Source organism: Doryrhamphus excisus, chromosome 16 (genome assembly GCF_030265055.1).
Source record: "Doryrhamphus excisus isolate RoL2022-K1 chromosome 16, RoL_Dexc_1.0, whole genome shotgun sequence".
In the NCBI taxonomy this organism is placed as follows: Eukaryota; Metazoa; Chordata; class Actinopteri; order Syngnathiformes; family Syngnathidae; genus Doryrhamphus; species Doryrhamphus excisus.
In genome coordinates, this window is record NC_080481.1 from 10832442 (window position 1) to 10846585 (window position 14144).

General features: G+C 40.8%; 1 protein-coding gene across 2 annotated transcripts in view; it reads left to right on the top strand.

Annotated features, from left to right (window-relative positions):
• Positions 1-14144, top strand: part of LOC131104474 (beta-1,3-galactosyltransferase 1-like) — an 84122-nt gene that overhangs the window by 26814 nt on the left and 43164 nt on the right. For both annotated transcript variants that reach the window (XM_058051700.1, XM_058051701.1), the window contains exon 2: positions 12966-13102. The gene's annotated coding sequence lies outside the window, so the exon portion shown is untranslated. The remainder of the gene's footprint in view (positions 1-12965; positions 13103-14144) is intronic.

Consider the following 14144-nt stretch of genomic DNA (forward strand, 5'->3'; position numbering starts at 1 on the left):
TCCAAATTGTCCATAGGTATGAATGTGAGTGTGAATGGTTGTTTGTCTATATGTGCCCTGTGATTGGCTGGCGACCAGTCCAGGGTGTACCCCGCCTCTCGCCCAAAGACAGCTGGGATAGGCTCCAGCACCCCCGCGACCCTCGTGAGGAAAAAGCGGTAGAAAATGAATGAATTAATGAATATTGCAATATGGTTATAGCAAAAAATATACAAATTGACGGCGTGGCCATTGAGACATTACCTTGCATTACATTACCTTCACCCTTCAGCCATGTAGTCCTACATGAGAGGAAAAAAGTTCTCCTCTCATCCCGTGTGGAAGTGGTAAGTGGTTCCTGCATCATAAGAGTTGCCATGCGATTGTTTAATCCCTAGTTATCCAGCGCAAGAAGGCCCTTGTTCCCTCTTGTAAGAAGCAGGCGCACCTCCCGCCTGACTACTCCGTTTAACGGGTTACGGTCTCTCCCGTAGAGGGAAGGGAGGTCTCTAAGTCAGGAGCAAGAAATTCATTTAACATGGTCAGGTGTGGTGAATCCTCATCTGTGTGTACAGAGAAAGTAAAGTTGCTGACTTTATTATTGGAGCCTGACAGTTGCACGAAGTTGTAATCCACAGTATCCATCCAGTGTCATAAACAAAGTTTCTCAAAGTACTTCTATACCAGAACATTACATCAAGTACAAAGCCATGCAGCCTGCCTTTCATCTAAATCTTTCGCCCGTGGAGTACTCCCATTTCCCTGCAGCTTTTTCCCCCTTTTAGTCTAAATCTATCCCAATTTAAAAAAATAAGCCCATCATGACTCACTGTAATGCACACAGGAAGCCAAGGGAACCAAATGTGGCACGTACTGTACAATACATGCTACTGTCTAGATCAGGGGTCTCAAACTCAATTTACTTGGGGGCTACTGGAGCTCGGGTCTGGGTGAGACTGGGCCGCATCAGGTTTTCAAAAAAACAACAAAACGCATTTATTAAAAACAAAAAATAAAAAAAAACTTTGCTTTGGTTCCAATTTTCTACAAGAAAAGCTCTGATAAAAAATTCCACTGTTCTCAAATATCTTAATTTTTATTTTTCTACACAAAAAAAGATGAAAAATAAATCAAGAATAAAGAAAATCAATCAGTAATAAATAAATAAATATAATAATAATAAAACGGCAAATAATAAAAAAAAAATACATATAGTTGGTGGGTAGACAAATAATTTTTTTCAGATTAAAATTAACAAAGCATTATTAGAGCCCTGTAGACATGACAAAACACGACTATAGTCACATTTATACTTTTTTTATTTACGACATATTGCGCAACTGCAGGGTCTTGAGACACATGCTAACTCGCAAACTAGAGAGCTAGCGACCTAAACGGTAGCCTTCAAGTTATTTCCTTTAAACTTAAATAGCCAAAAACTTACCACTTCCACACGGATAGGGAGGATAACTATTAACAGTTATCTAACCTTTAACATGAACATTAATCAAACGTAATAATTTTTTCTGGGTACATGATACCATACAGCATCCATATCAAACTTGCGCGGGCCACACTAATATTAAACTTTCATATCAAGGCTGGGGCCTTAAACTAGTGTCCTGCGGGCCACATTTGGCCCACGGGCCGCGTGTTTGAGGCCCCTGGTCTAGATAGTCCTGCTTGCTGCTTTCTTTTGACTTGCATTGTGGGTTAGGTCGCAGACAAGCTGCAGGCCTAAGCACCCTGCACAATATCGTTATTTATGTGTATCTTTCTATGCATGGTATTAGTCTTTCATTTCAAAGGGGTCAAAGACAGCTATAATCCAATTGATCCAGACAACTGATCCCACTAAATCCTGTCACATGAGGTTGAGCCTTCTGGCTACACTGCTGTAGCTGCATCTTTTTGGTGCTCAAGTCGAATTTCGTTTTATTTCTGCTGCTGAAGGTCTAATTCCATTGATAGTCATGAATGTAATTTCTCCTGCGTAGGTTTGGATTTTGTTTTCAATGTACGGTTAGGATTGTGGACTGACAACACAAAAATAAACATTCTGTCCTAAGCATCAGTGAATGAGTCAGGCTGACATTGAATGCTGGCTTCCCACTCTGCCTCTCGTTATCTCACCCTTCATAGTGGATTCTTGTTGGCTTTGCTCCTGATTTGCCCTCACACTTGTCCCTGTGTTAAAACCTGCCGTCACCTTTTTCCCTGATACTACTATGTGATGGGCATGTGGTTCCCCTGACCCCACCAACACATAGCCGTGCTTGTAAAATAACATTAAGAAGCCTTCACCAAGTACATCACCGCAGCTCATAAAACGCTTTGGCTGTGCTCCTGGTTGCAGGGTACAGTTAAAATGACATCAGTAGATCTTGATGATGATGATGATATTCTATGAGTCCTTCTGTCCTCTACACTATGATGCAATCAACTTTTAAAGACTGCATTTTGAGAGTGAGGGAAGGGGAGGTACATGTTATCATCATATAATCCGTTGGTCACAGAATAGAATCAAACACATGACCTTGACTTTTGTAAATGGGTGCTTCAGTCAGGCCAGATTCAAATTGTTCTATTTGACTGGCTTCACTATTCATTCATTCATGCGCTGGATAACTAGGGATTAAACAATCACATGGCAACCACTTACCACTTCCACACGGAATGAGAGAACTTTTTTCCTCTCATGTCGGACATGCCATGGCTGAAGGGTGAAGGTAATGTAATCTCAATGTCCACGCCGTCAATTTGTATCTTTTTTTCTATAACCATATTGCAATGTTCATTCATTCATTCATTTTCTACCGCTTTTTCCTCACAAGGGTCGAATGGGATGCTGGAGCCTATCCCAGCTGTCTTCGGGCGAAAGGCGGAGTACACCCTGGACTGGTCGCCAGCCAATCACAGCGCACATATAGACAAACAACCATTCACACTCACATTCATACCTATGGACAATTTGGAGTCGCCAATTAACCTAGCATGTTTTTGGAATGTGGGAGGAAACCGGAGTACCCAGAGAAAACCCACGCATGCACGGGGAGAACATGCAAACTCCACACAGAGATGGCCGAGGGTGGAGCTTCACTATTCATACACACGGTAATTCAAAGTAGGGTAAAACCACTTCATAAAATCATTCCAAAAATACGAAATTATTCCACAAAATTCCAGAAATCATTCTATAAAAGTAGTCATATGCACAGTTGGAATTGAACATTGCCAAATTTGAGGATTGTCGCACATCTTCTGGAAGAATGTTCCAGAATTTAGCAGCTTAAAAGTGTTTAGTCCTGATTCTGGGCACCCACAGGAGACCACTCTGACAAGACACAAGCAGAGTCTATTGTCCGGGAGACAGAACGCCAGGACTAATACGGTTATATTTCCTGGTTCTAGTCAGGACTCGAGCATCCGAACGGTCCTTGGTCGTTCATACTGTTATCATTTACATCACCATCCGATCTGTACGCCCTTTGGTGGAAAGACGAGCTTGATTGAGGTTTCCCCATCCCAAACTGTACTGTGACACCTGAACAAATGTGTACCATTTGTGATGCAATTGCCGTGAAACGGTTATATTCAAAGCCAACACTCATTTATCATCAGCCCTTCATCGATCGCTCATCTGAGGAAAAGTTATTCAGGTTTGCGAGGGTTATTTGTATTCTTTTATTGCAACTAGGGCTTTTGTGCTGTTTTGAAGCTTGTTATTTCCCAGCAGAATGGATTTGCTGGAAGAGAAATGGTAACTTTGAAATGAACACACTTTTTTCATGTAGCCCCGTGATCTTCTCTCACGGTAGTGGAGTTCCGACAGCATCTTTTTTTTTTTCCTGAGAGGGTGAGAGTCACAGCTTCAGGTGTTTCCCAACCTCCCTAAAAAATGTATATTCAGTACGTATTCTTGCACCCCTTATGTGGTGCTGTGCAAGTTTAGCTCGCACAATATGAATCCAGTTCATTTAAATTATTTTAGGTGAAAAATGAGAATGGAAGTCTGACTTTGTTTTTAAAAGGGACCTATTATGCTAAATTTCCGGTCCTCTGTATTGATTGGTGGACTCCTATAGAGCAGCTACACACAATAACATTATTTAAAAAAAAACAAAAAAAAAAACAACCTTAAACTGTATTTTGGAAAGCAGGAAGTGAACAAATGTTACAAACAGTTACTGATTGTAAAAGTACCAGATGGAGGGGTAGGATTTAATAAGCTTTGCTTCTTCCTACTCCTTTTGGACATGTGGAACTGTGAACTGATTATGTGATGCATTCAATTGTAATCTGATGCATATTCAAATGAAATTAAACCATTACCATTACCATAACCAGCACTGAAAGCCTTCTAGTTCTTCAAGAATCTGCACCTATTCAGCTGTATTTCTTTGGATTTCATGGTTCCCTTGAAAACGGTCTGTTTTAATACCTTCCACTTACGGTCCACCTCCAGGCACGCCCACTCTGCCTGTTTTATGATGGCTTCATTGAATAAAATAAAAACACATTTCATGCTAAAAAAAAAAGTGGTCATGCTCCCCCAATTGAGTTGTTGTGCACCGCGCATGTTACAGAACAAGTTTACCAAGTAACTTTAGATATAAATCAAATTAGTGGTTTGAGTGAAGCACCGCTGAGCTCCTCTGTGGCTGCCGATTTCTCGGGAATGGTGAATGTCCAATCACAGAGCGTGAGGAGTGAATGCATAATGAGCATTTTATATAAACACGAATATGGATACCTAAATATACTTGTTTATAACGAGTAATCGGCTCATCCCTTTGTTTGACTTCTAACTGAATTGAATCCAGACGCGACACTCATCTACTCATCTACTCATCTACACATCTACACCCATACGTGCTTAAGTGGAAAGACCAAAGGGTTGTTATCTTGTAGATGCCAATTTGTTTGAACATGGAATATGTTTGTGAATATTGTTATCAAGTCAGTTTCAAGTGGTTTCTGAGCTGAGAGGGTTTTTTTTTTATATGTTTGTGTTACGGTATAAATAAGCTAATAAAATGCAGCAAACTACGTGTGTGTTCTAAAGGGACTGAATGCACCAACACATTACTTGCATGATATCTTACCTTGTGCACTAGTTATAGCCAATTATAGACATTTGGCAAAATTTAGCAACTAACATTAGCTATAATTGCGTCGGCAAGACTGTATTTTATTAACTTTATTAACTGTTCCATCATTCATGAAGAACCATGTCTCACACAGACTCGATGTTGTGTTTTTTTTTTTTGTTCTACAAAATAAAAACTGGCATTCAACAATGTGAAAATCTTTGTGTCAGCTCACTCCATCAAATAATGTGACGCAAAGTAAAGAGTCTGCCAGGTGGTTTTGTAATGTAAATCACATCCAGTTAAAGTAAATTGGTTTTCTGCTTTTTATAGAGCTTTTCAACAGAATGCGCAGCTTTTAGCAGCACACTGCTAATTTTTCCAAAATGGGAACAATAATGCCTGAGAGCTTAGTCGCACTGCTACATTTCTGCATGCATGTACTTAGTGAAATGTTCTTGTTGCACTTGACTGAACATTTTCTACAACTGGAACTTTAATTAACTCGTGAAGTCTTATCAGTCAATTTGAAGCAAACCTTGGATTTAGCATGATTTGCGTATTGATGTTCAAAATCATTTTAATACAATAGTAAGTTCTAAACTGCAATTTTGGACCTACGGCAACAGATCACTGCAGGATGTTATAGAACATTCTGTCCTTGTTTGCAACGTTAACCTCGACCAATTTGCTTGCGGCAACGAGGGAGCCAATCAACTTCCACAGCTCAGCAGCTCCCATTGTCTTTTTTCCTCTTGGACTGTGGCACAGAGCACCTGCATAATTTTCATGGTTGCTATCAAGGGCTGTATGATTGTAATTGAACGTGTAATAACGCAAGGGAGAGAAAAGTGGGTCTTGGCTCATTGCATTGTTGAAGCGTCGGGTTAGCAACTCGTGTCTTATGGGAAAATAACACAAGCTAGTGTGAGAAACCACAAACCCCACCATTAAAATATTAGCTCGTCTACTGGGGTCCAAAGGTCATGCTAATTCAGTTGTAATTGAATTAATGGTATTCAATAACGCCTTTTCACTTTATTTGGCTGGTTATTTCAGTCACATTATATATGATTGAATACCTCATTGGGACACGCTTTGCAGCAACAACTGCAATCAAGAGTTTGCGATATCATGCAATGAGTCTCTTACAGCGTGATGGAGGATGTTTTCTTTGCAGAATTGTTGTAATTCCGCCACATTGGAGAGTTTGCCTGCATGATTGGTCTTTTTAAGGTCATGCCACAGCTTCTCAATAGGACTCAGGTCAGGACTTTGGGATTAAATAAGTTAATAACTAAATATTCAGACATTACTTTCTGATGAGGTCGACCATCAAATTTGTGACCTGCTTGCCCTTGACTTAACTTGCTTGATTCTCACCACGGTGAATTGGGACTCCAGGGTTATGGCTTGAGACCTTTTGGCTCTCAATTTCACAATTTTTACAAATCACAGTTCACAGTGAGGATTGAGCCCCAAGTGCGGAGAAGGCATAATTTCAAGTGGAAGGAAAAAAGCAAGTGCTGATTAAAGGGAGTGTTGAGGCAGGTGGCAGCTTTGTAACGAAGGGCTAGGCTTTTGGTGGCTTTTCGGATCCCCTCATGTGAGCATAAAAAAAGCCTCCAAGAATTGATTTGCTGGGGTGGGTGGACAGAGGGCACCTAGGGGGCTATGAATTCTACTCAAAATCTTAAAAATTGTGATGGCACACCAGCAAAGTTGGGTAGCGGTGGTGGATGGAAAGGCTCACTGAGAATAGAAGGCACGCTTTGACAGGGTCAGAGATGTGGAAAGGATACATTGTTTAAAAAAAAAAAAATCAATGTCCAGTGTAGGCAGTTATAATAAAAACCAAAGAGGAGGTAATCAATTTTCATTTGAATGTACCGCTGCTGCTTGATCGTCTATGAGATGAGACCTTTCACCTGCAGTACCCATTTCATTTATTTTCTATGCACTCTCTCAGGAAGTTGCCTTCAGTTCAAAACATTCAAAAATCTCACATTTCTCCTTCGGTGAATCAGGCAGCACATATTTGATGTTGCCTAGTCAACCACACCGACCTTGGAATTCCCTTATGATGACTTTACAATGGTTCTTACTTTAATGATCAGTTTATGGCTTGTCTACACTTTGAGGCATTGGTAGTATTCACAACATAAAAATCATTAGTGCACTTAGTTGTACTTTTGTGCATTCAATTTGTTGATGAATAATGACCTCTTCTGGAATGTGGTGAATCCTGATACGGAGGTAATTAGAACATTTTTCATACTGATTATCACTTGTTGGCTTCTCACACTAATTATTAGTCGACTTGAGCATTTGTCAGATAGAACAATAACAGTGATTGTCCAATATTCTTCAATTTACATTCTTGCTTAGACTGAAAGATCGGTAATCATCACGTATTGAGGTAGTGATACGGAACAGGCTGCTGAAATCCTCACACCGCACAGTAAAGATGACACTTGGCTGTTGAAGAATGCCTGGAGAGCGTCTCGCTCATTAAACATGATTGCATGGACTCAGAGGTCACTGTGGCGATGCGACCCATTTATTTGTCATGAGAGCAGCTGCTGTCCCTCGAGTCCACAACGAGGAAGAACGAGTACACGCTCTGTATTACATTTAACCATTTTGAATGGCCGGCCTGGTAATATTTAATTAATGAGAATTACACATCCTTCCATCTTCCTCCGTGTATCCAAGGTTGAGGAAGCAACCAAAGCAGAGGAGCCCAGGCTTCCGTTTTCCCAGCTGATTTGTCAATTTCCTTCCAGAATCCAGAGATACATGGTCTCGCCAACAAATCTCGAGACCTCCAACTGGTCTCCCAAGAGAGGCGTCCTAACCAGATGCCCGGGCCGCCTCATCTGGCAACTCTACTTCCAGTTTTGTTTCGGATGAGAGAGCTTCTCACCCTGTCTTTTAAGGGAGGCCCCAGCCACCCTACAGAGGAAACTCCTTTTAGTCGCTTGTACCTGTGATCTTGTCCTTTGGGTCATTACCCAAATCTAGGAAGGAAGGGTAGGAACATACATTGACTGGTAAATTGAGAGCTTTGGCTTTCGGCTCAGCTCCCTCTTCACCGCAATAGAGCGATTCTACACCGATCCACCTTTCGATCTCACGTTCTATACTTCAATCGACTAAACAAAACCATGAGGTACTAGGATTAGATTCCACATCACCAACAAGATGACTAAGAAATATATCAGATTGTTGGGTGTGATGTATGATTTCTGTAAATGTGTTTTATAGCTCTTTTCAACCGAATAATAAAGATTATTATAGCTATGCATTGCTATGTAAAAAAAAATGACACAACAACAGGCCTTATTATCATTCATTCATTCATTTTCTTGTTGCTGGAGCCTATCCCAGCTGTCTTTGGGCGAGATGCAGGGTACACCCTGGACTGGTCGCCAGCCAATCACAGGGCACATATAGACAAACAACCTATTATAATTCATTCATTTTCACCGCTTTTTCCTCACGAGGGTCGCAGGGGTTGCTGGAGCCTATCCCAGCTGTCTTTGGGCGAGAGGCGGGGTACACCCTGGACTGGTTGCCAGCCAATCACAGGGCACATATAGACAAACAACCTATTATCATTCAACTTAAAAGTTAACAATTTTGTTTCTCAAGCCTTTCTTTTAGTTGATCTCCTCTGCCTTTTCATACAGACTAAATTCCAAAAATCGTCTTTTGAAGAGCGAGCAACATGAGGGAACAAAAGAAGAACGCAGTAAACTCTGCAGTGATTCCTTAACGGCAGTCAAGACCACAAAACTGAATGTCGTTCAAAGTTCAAATGTCAGATTTCTAAGAACCAGCTGCTTTTGAGAAACGCTTGGGAAAAAAAAGAAACTGAAACAAAGTTCACAGAATACTCTTCCAGAATCAGAATCAAAACCTTATTTATTGACCAAGTTTGCTAAAACTCCCACTGAATTTGTTGCTAGTACAATAAACAGCAAGTTAGCTCTTTAGGAAGTTAACAGCTGTTGAAATGTCTACTGTTGGGTCACACTGTTCGATAGCGCCTGCCAGAGGGAAGGAGCTGGAAAAAGGTGGTGATCGGGATGGGTTGAGTCTAGGAACATTTCGCCTGACCCCGTCTAGGTTGTTATGCTGTCCTCAAGAATGGGTAGGCGGATGCCGATGATCCTTTTGGCAGTTCTTACTGTTCTTTGTAGATTGTGGATTGCAATAGCTTCACCAGACTGTGATGGACGAACACCGAGCTGATTCAACAACTGTTAAAATTCTTTTCAAAATCTGCATTACTTTGTTTGGCGGTGTTAAACCGTACATAAACCAAAGGCATCCTCCCGAGTCTGAACCATGACCAGTTGCTGTTGAACCTGCGTGATGCCTTCATCTACGCCGCTAACTCATAGCTGTGCACTTCATATTCATGTTAAAACTCCCAATGGATAATGATTAGCGGTTCTCCTATGGTATTACTTTTTTTCAGTTTTCATAGAATATTATCCTATTTTAGACTTTTATGGATGTTGGGAAGGCAGACAGCCCATCCTCCTCCGGCCACAGAACTCACCATACACAGCATGACAATATTTTGACAACAATAGGATAAGAAAGTGTGTTTTCACAGCCATGACATGTTTATATATATATATTTCATGTTGGCAGCACACTTGCCGTCACGCTGTCGGTCCTGCAAGGCAGTAAGTCACTTGCGGGACTCAGGTTTCTAGCGTAGGACCACTCAGTGTGATAGTACTCCATTTCCAAGGTAATTATGATGCAAATATTATTTCAAAACGAGAGAGCTTCAACTGTTTGGATGAGGCGATAGGGAGAGCTTGGCCTTTTGTAAGACACAAACTGGATCTTGATAAATGTAAGCATTTTTTACTGACAATTACAGCAACTAAAATGGTCTTGGTCACAATTAGCCACCACGGATAGATGTTACCACAGCACGTTGGTAATATACCGTACCAATTAGTATATCTGTGTATCTGTCAAATGAGCTAATTTGCCAGGTGACTGCTCATCAGCCGCCTCTTCAGAATGTCTGTGTAGGTTCACAACCGTTGTACGCTCGGGTGCAGTTGAATGTGCTGCCGCTCGCCCTGAGAAACACATTGGGTATGTGAGCAGCTTGTCAATGGATGTGTCTGATTACTGTGGAGCCGAGACGGCGGCTTGATGTGTCGGAAGCCCCGGTCAGGTGACTGACAGGATGGGGTTGAGGCATGCCACTCAAGCTTCAGGGCAGGAAGGTCTTCCCAATTACGTAGAACACTGCTCTCTGCCTATTAGCGAGAAAGTCACAGTGGTCCGGTCTGACTTTGACTTGTTGTTTCCGTACTTTCTCTTACACTGTGATAGGTTCACTTGTTTTTCCAGTCACAATTACAGCCCATAATACCCCAACATAGTAGACCTGTAGATATGTAACACTTGGTCATTATATCCACAGAAAGTAAAAATGGAAAAAATAACCTCCCCAATGGGTCAATGTTCAAATTAAACCATTACCATTACCCCTGTGGGTAATTTAGACAATTAATCCACATCACTGGTGAGGTCAGATGTCACTAATGCAAGACAAAAAAGGCCTGGATTTGGATCTCTGTGGGTCACCCTAAAGGTATATAAAGGGTAAGGTCACGGCTCTGAAATTCTAAAACATAAAAATTCAGGATATAAGCAGAAAGTCTCAGAATATATTCAGTCAAGTGGCCATTGATCCACTGTGAATGCAATCCACCGAGCGAAATTAAAGCTTTGATGCTGAATATTTTAATTAGAAGTCATTAATCACATTGTGATGTCAGTGCGGGTGAAATAATTCCAAAACGGCGTATTAAAATGTAGCCACAGCGCCCGGCTTTGGAAGCATTTTAGTCGAGTGAGAAACTCCATTTGATATGAATTAATTTTGACCTTTTCACGGCACGAGTGGGTCTTGAATGATAGGTTCTCTGGAAACAATAGATGACTGCGCCTCTTCCATCTGTTTGTTGCCGTAGGTAGATAACAACAGTGTATGCAGCATACCGATGAGTTACGGTTGGGAACACGCACGTTGCATGAAATCAGTGTAGCTGTGCGTCCACGGTGGTGGAGAGAATCACAGTGCTCACTGTCTAGAACACGGTAGTACACAGTAGATCACGTTGACTACATTTCCACTATCGATGTTGTGCCAAGATTGTCTGTAGTTTGTAAACGCGGCACCCTCACGTCTGGCTTCTGAGCTCCACGGCACGAGTGGTGCCTCTGACAAAGTGTGTCCGACAATGAGTGATCCTTTTCGGGCAGGCGAGGTTGGAGGCAGCGCCTTACTTTTAATTTTTTTTATTGACTCGTGTGTATAGACCTTTCATGAAATTTCTACTTTATGATATAGTATATCGGTTGTTTTTGCGTAGTTATTCATTTCAATAAAGTGATTGTTGATCACCCACCTCTTTGTCAAAAGCTACACTATTTTATATCAACACAAAAACATCACAATCGCCTAGAAGAGTCTGCAGCTGTGGAATAAGCAGATTACGCATTTCCCAGCATGCTTTGAAGTAGTTAAAATGATCACTTTTGACTGTCTTATGCCTCTTTAAGGTGTTATTTTGTACAGACAGGGTGTTTTTGCTACAGTGCTGACATTTTTACTCACATACTTATGGTAATGGTAATGGTTTTATTTCATTTGAACATGCATCAGATTACAATTGAATGCATCACATAATCAGTTCACAGTTCCACATGTCCAAAAGGAGTAGGAAGAAGCAAAGCTTATTAAATCCTACCCCTCCATCTGGTACTTTTACAATCAGTAACTGTTACATTTGTTCACTTCCTGCTTTCCATAATACAGTTTAAGGTTTTTTGTTTGTTTTTTGTTTGTTTTTTAAATAATGTACCTCGTACCGAAGTACGAGGTGATATGACCATACAATGACATTATGTGTACCATAATAACTGTCAATATAGTGATATATATAGCACATCATGACTGGTTCAAGACTCTTCATCCTTGTATTTAGCAAACATCAACTGCTTGTATTGTTTCTTCATTTGGCTCATTGTTGTGCATTGTTTGAGGTCCTTACTCAATCCATTCCATAGTTTGATTCCACATACTGAAATGCTATGGCTTTTTAACATAGTACTAGCATATAAGTGTTTCAAATGTAGTTCTTCCCTGAGATCATATTTCTCCTCTCTTGTAGAGAAGTATTGGATGACATTTTTAGGTAATTGGTTGTTTTTAGCCTTATGCATTATTTTAGCTGTTTGAAAATTAACTATATCTGCAAGTTTAAGTATTTGTGATTTTAGAAATAAGGAATACTTACCTTTTGGTTTGAATCTGCCACGCTCATTAAGAATGGTTGTGAATTTTATGCAATATACAATATTGTTTCTACTTTAAAAATTAAAATGCCATGTGAGTAGTTTCTACCAGGGAAGTCGCTTAATTATTCAGATCACTGTAAGCACTTTGTTTAATAAGGTCCATGAGGGGGGGCTAACTCAATGCTATTTTCCAAACAGTTCCACAGGCCGTATGAAATTGCAGCGCTCGCCAGATTTGGCCCCCAAGCTTGATTTTGACACATGTGAAGTATTGCATACAGTAGGCCTACATAGGGGGTGTTTTTTTTTATGCAGCTCCTGTATTAAATGCAAGTGTAGAAATGAAATGGTGTCACCCACTGTCCAAGAAGAATAGACTACATTTACAAGTTGAATGCTTGTAATGTATTTCCCCAATGTGTTAATATCTTAAAAGTATTATTTTGCATCGCTTTCTCTGGTATTCCTCTCCTTCCCTGATAGCCTTCATTCTTCTATTCATCGTGTTTGAGCTCCACTGACTCACTCCCTTTTTTTTTTTTTTTTTTCCAGGGATGGAGAGCAGGCCCTCTTATTGTGTTGGTTGAGAGCCAGCTCCGATATGCTACACTAACTCCAGCTTCCTGTCAAATTGCTGCTCAGTCAGGGATGTATCCTATTCCTGGGTTTCAAAGGCACTTCATCATACGGTAAGCAGACCTCGTCTTCTCTTGAAAGAAAGCAAAGTTTTGAATTGTTGCCTTTTGGCTTCACAATTTCAATGTCGATTTTTAATGAAGCAAAGGTTTTGTTGCGCTTACTGTACATTTATTTCAGACCAGTTATTTCAGGGATTAGCTGAATACTGTGGCACCTTATTAATTCATTCCAAAAACCAAAAAAACATATTATAAACTAGGCATTTTTTCACATTTTTTGCCATAGGAAGTCATGTAAATCCACTAAATCTGTTAGTAAATGATGACTTATTCTCAATCCAGACTCCCATATATCCAAGCTACATCGAATTCAATCGTGTTTCTCACCCTCTTCATCAAAATGCTGGCACTCCAGTCATCCCTCGTCTATCACCGTTAATTAGTCTCAGACCCCACCATGAAAATTTAATTTCCGCGATTTGTGACTACTAAATATAGTTTTTAACACAACACGTTTAGAGCCTTCTGGACATGAAATAGCACCCCTATAATCACCTTTGACAACTGATATTGCAGACAAGTTAAGGGAAAATATCATAAATAATACATAAATACGGGCGGCGCGGTGGTCGAGTGGTTAGCGCGCAGACCTCACAGCTAGGAGACCAGGGTTCAATTCCATCCTTCACCCTCGGCCATCTCTGTGTTTGCATGTTCTCCCCGTGCATGTGTGGGTTTTCTCCAGGTACTCCGGTTTCCTCCCACATTCCAAAAAAATGCTAGGTTAATTGGCGACTCCAAATTGTCCATAGGTATGAATGTGAGTGTGAATGGTTGTTTGTCTATATGTGCCCTGTGACTGGCTGGGGTAGGGTGTACCCCGCCTCTCGCCTGAAGACAGCTGGGATAGGCTCCAGCACCCCCGTGACCCCCTCTGAGGAAAAGCGACAGAAAATGAATGAATGAATACATAAATACTGCAAATAAGAGTAATACTGGTATTTGTGCATTATAACTACACACAAACAGTTCTTCTCTAACGTGCAAAATTACTGGTGATGATGCAACTGCTGATGCTCGATGTTGCCAGGTC